This window comes from Hibiscus syriacus, unplaced genomic scaffold (assembly GCF_006381635.1).
Source record: "Hibiscus syriacus cultivar Baekdansim isolate YM2019G1 unplaced genomic scaffold, ASM638163v2 tig00111495_pilon, whole genome shotgun sequence".
Classification (NCBI taxonomy): Eukaryota; Viridiplantae; Streptophyta; class Magnoliopsida; order Malvales; family Malvaceae; genus Hibiscus; species Hibiscus syriacus.
The window spans coordinates 476,327-481,890 of NW_024063103.1; positions in this window are offsets into that span (position 1 = coordinate 476,327).

Below are 5,564 nucleotides of genomic sequence, written 5' to 3' on the forward strand. Positions count from 1 at the left end.
GATAACCAATCTGGCTTTGTACTTATCTATGGTGCCATCCACTTTCATCTTTCTTTTGAGGATCCATTTATATCCTAATGCTTTACATCCAGGAGGCAAATCAGTCAATACCCAGGTATTATTATGCATGATAGAATCAATCTCATCCTGGATTGCTTCTTTCCAGAAAGCAACATCCCTAGATGCCATAGCTTCACTAAAAGTCTTTGGATCCTCTTCAATAATAAAACAATATTGATGTTGAGACACAGTCTCATCCGTTGTTCCTTCAACTAAATAAAGTTGAAAATCAGATCCAAAAGACTTAGCTTTTCTAGCTCTAGTGCTTCTCCTAGGTTCAGACGGTCCAGGTACAAAAATTGTACCTCCAAGTATATTTTCAGCTTGAGTTGAGTTATTGCTGGAAGATTCTTGAATCATGTCCCTTGGTCTAGGTATAGATGTAAATCTCTTCATCAAATAAAGCATCTCTTGACTCTATAACAGTGTTCACAGACACAGAGTCATTAGATTCTATAACATAGAATCTATATGCTTTGGAATGCTCAACATACCCAATGAAGATACAATCTATACCTTTCTCACCCAAATTTTTCCTTTTGGGTTCAGTGAGCCTTACAACTGCTCTACAACCCCACACTTTTAGATGACTCAAATTTGGTACCTTTTTATTCCACAGTTCATAAGGAGTATTTTTACTCCTTTTATTTGGAGTTCTATTCAATATATAACAAGCTGTCAACATAGCCTCACCCCAAAAACCATCACTTAGACCAGAATAGGATAACATGGAATTAATCATTTCCTTTAAAGTCTTATTCTTCCTTTCAGCCACACCATTTTGCTGTGGTGTGTAAGGAGCCGTGGTTTGATGTATTATACCAGTAGACTCGAAATAAACTGGATCATAATACTCACAACCTCTGTCAGTGCACAAAACTTTTATCAAATCCTTTTTATGCAGCTCTACTTCTTGTTTATAAATTTTAAATTTATCAAGAGCTTCATCTTTTGCATGCAATAAATAGACATAGCAATATCTAGATGCATCATCAATAAAAGTAATGACATACTTTTTATTTCCTAGTGAAGGTGTAGCATAAAAATCACATAAATCACTATGTATGAGTTCTAATACTTTGCTTTCTCTGTTAACATCCTTAAAAGGTTTTCTAGTGATCTTTGTTAACATGCAAGTTTTACACTTTTCATTTTTCATGTCAAAAGCAGGTATTAAACTCATTTTAGACATGTCTTTTAACCTTTTATAATGAATATGTCCTAGTCTAGCATGTCATATTTCTGATTTACTTGAGTTATTACTAGTACTAGGTGTAATCATGCAAATCGAATCATCATAAAAAAGACAATTAATATTCAATCTAATCATATCAATACATACGTAACCAAATCCAACAAAAGTACCATGTCTTGACAAGATATACTTGTCACTTTCCAACACTTGTTTGTAACCACACTTATTCATCACAATTTCAGATAAGAGATTCTTTTAAATCCCTGGTACATACAACATATTGTCTAAACATAAACATTTCCCAGAAGTAAACTTAAGTGAAACACGTCCTAATCCTTTGATTGGTTCAGTTGCAACATTGCCCATCTTCACAACAGATCCATCTTCAATTGGTTGACAGTCTTGAAACCAACGAAGACCCTTGCAAACGTGACTTGTTGCACCAGAATCAACCCACCAAGCAACATCGTCATCCTGCACATAAAATGCCTCAGAAATTAATGAAACATAATTCTGAACATAATTAAAATTTTGTATCAAAACATAATTTTGACCTTGTTGCTTTCCTGGATCCTTAGACCTACTTGGACCAGCATCTTTGTTCACTTTCCGAACACAACAATCCTTCTTGAAATGACTGGGTTTGCCACACTTCCAACATACCATTTTTGACCTTTTGTTGGAAGATTTATAATCTCCACCTGTGTACTTCCTTTTGTTTTTAGACTTGCTAGAATTCTTTAATCCATCAGCTTCCACCATATTCACAGAAGAAGATCCAATTTGATTCTTACCTTTAGGATTATTGTCAAGTTCTTGAGTCTTCAAAGACTCTTCAATCCTAAGGTGACTTCCGAGTTGAATCAAAGTTAACTCTTCCTTGTTATGTTTCAAAGTATGTTTAAAATATTTCCAGGAAGGAGGCAATTTATCTATAATAACAGCAACCAAGATGGCTTCATCCATCTTCAAATTATGCTGGACAAATTGTCCCAGAATCCTCAACAATTCGTGATATTGTTCCAATACCGGCCTGGTGTCAGTCATCTTGTAATTCATAAAATCACTGACCAAAAACTTTTTACTGGATGCATCTTCTGACATATACTTGGATTCCAGTGGATCCCACAGTTCCTTTGCAGATTCGATATTTTGGTAAAAATCAAATAAAGAGTCAGATATACCGTTTAAAATGTGGCCATGATATATGTAGTCGTCGTTCTCCCACTTCCATCTCCTCCTCGCCACTTCCAAGGATTCATTTTCAGTGTATTCAGGCATAGGGGTACTCAGAACGTACGCCACTTTTAAGGTAGTAAGAAGGAAATGCATTTTCTTCTACCATCTACGAAAATCTTGCCCTTCAAATTTCACCAATTTTTCGAACTTACTGGTCATATCCTTCACAGATTCTCCGTTCGCCATTTTCCACAGAATATTTCAATCTTTGTTATAAAGTTTTGGATTTTGCGATTGCTTGGATTCACTGAGAGTCGTGATACACTTTCAGATTGAAATATTTCGATGGTACAATCGAAAATTCAACCGGATAAAACTCAATGATTTAGAACCGAGAATGAAGAGAGTTATGATCTTCTTTTTGTACCAGATTTGAAATGAACAAAAACGGGATAAATAATCCATGTTTGAAACTGACGAAAACTAACAAATAGTAGTTACAAAACCACCACATAACAGTTCAAATCAGAATAAATTAAAACAAGTGTGCACTCCGCACTACCTTTACTTGTTCAATATTTATTAAGATTAAATTGGACAACAAGTTCATCCCATTACACTTAAATAATATTGGTGATACAAATCACCAACATAGTGTGTTTCTTATCTATATAAATATTTTCTCTGATTTTTAAAGCATGACTCATTGACTCTTTTATATGAAATAAAAATCATGATCTCTGATCTTTGTCTTTTTATACAAAATATATATGGCTCAAGATTTCTGATATTATTGTTTATTGTTTAATATGAATTATATTATGGTACTATTCGGGATCAATTATGGAGTCTCTACAAATTCAGCTCCGATCAAGCTGGTAATTCCTTATGGACCTTATGTATCCCTTTGGGTTGGATCCTACGCCAAATGGGTTTAGGGTAAGTTTTTATGGATGTAGTTCTGAGGAACTGCATATCTGTGTTCGATTAGAGGGTATTATCGTAATTTTAAAATATGTTTTACTGAAATAACTACCACTATTTTAAAATTATTTGTACATTTACTTCTTGTTTCGTTGGAACACACTAGACTCCCCAACTCAATATCCTGATTCTGTCTCTTTGAATGTTTCCTCTGAACTGTAGGTTTTCTAATTATTACCTGATGAATTAATTAATAAACCTCAACCCATTACTAGAATGTATATATGTCTGGATCAATAAGAAAATTTTATACTTTACCATATATATGCTTGTCCTTTAGCATCATCTGGTAGTTTTGTATTACTAAGCTTTCCCAAAGCTTACTCTATTACTCACTATTTCATGTTAAAAAATCGATCTTGTGCAGTTATCGATATCGGTAATGGAGTATCCTCCAGCGTTGCTTGCGGAGTACGATACTCGTATAATTAGGGGACATGTAGCTTACATTTTATTTTTTATATTCGAGTCTGAAACTAGTTTTGATATTGAATATTATTGAATTCTATTTTTAATATATGAACGAATCATGAACTTATATTTTTAATTTTGAAATTATTTTATAGTTTTAATATGATCTATTAAAATTTTAATTTTCCTGTTAGAAATAAATCATATTAAAAATAATAAAAAACCAGGATCTTATCATGCTAAACCATCAAGAATAAAATAAATACTACATTTACAGAAGCCTACCTGAATTAATTGATATGTTGAAATCCTTGAGTCTTTATTTGGTTTTGATCTTCCAAAAAGATAAAATTCCCTTAGGTATAAACTCTCTGATGGGGATAAGAGTAAATACGAGAATGTCTACTTCTTGGGGATCATAACCCCTTTATATAGTTGATTTAAGAATCAATTATTGTATATACTTAAAACTCTGCCCCTCATCAAGTTATAAATACAACTTTAATAGTATCTACACTTTTATTTCCATGACACTTTTAATACCTTATGACTTTATAACGTAATTGGTCACTTAATTTTTGTCATATTTTATGATAACAACATACATTATAAATATGTACCAATAATTACGGATTTTAATCCAACAATCTCCCACTTGGGCAACATATGTTTCCTGATAAATGTATAACCTTATGAGATCAAAACTTGTTATCATACGATAGGTATTCTATATCAATCTTGTCCATCAACTATATCCATATAGGATCAAAGTGGCATTTGCCATAACAATCATGACTAGACCCATAAATGGTCAGGTATACAAACATAGTCAAATGACATAGAGCAATCATGGAGCGTAGCATAAAAATTACATTTAATGTGAACCGCACATGTTTAATTCCAACTGGTCCTCTTTAAACATTAGTGAGATCAAATTTTACCAAAACCAGAGTGGATAAACCAAAATAAACTTTATTTATGTAGAAAATAACCTTAAAATATTTTTTTTAAACTGAAGTAACTGAAATTGTGTTTACAATAAATGAGCATTAGATATAAACTCTCACTAAAACCGCATATCCTTAAATAATATTACACCCACATGAGTAGTGTTCTCATGAAAACCTTGTGTGACAGTTCCTTAGTAAGGACTCAATTATGAGTTTGTACCAATACACTCTATAAACACATAATCACTCTGAATTTTCTTTAACAATCGGAAACATAATGTCTATGTGCCTAGACTTAAGATGTTTATGTTATATATGGAATAAAGAACTGCAACTTAGTTGTCACAAAATAACTCAAGTGGTATTTCTTATCAATCCATAATTAGTAGTTCATGTGACAAATTTTGCATCCATATTCTAATAAATTGGAGTCCATAAACATTATGATCTCTACCTTACTAGACCTCCAATATGTGAGCATGTAACATTTTGTTCTTAAATGTATTGTATGAATCAATTTGGCTATTATTCAACGATTCATACCCAAATTACATAAATATATGCTTAAAATCCTAAAATCATACACTATGTCTGAATGCGTATAAACTTAAGTATACACTAAATTCTTTATTTATTTTAAAGCATAAGGAACTTTTAATATCCCCTTAGTTTCAAAATCATCCTTAGGCCATTGATAAGTTTAAACTTGTTTCCTTTATCAATAAGGGATGTTATTTGTTTTACTCCCACTGAACTTATAGTATATACAATTATCAACCAAATTT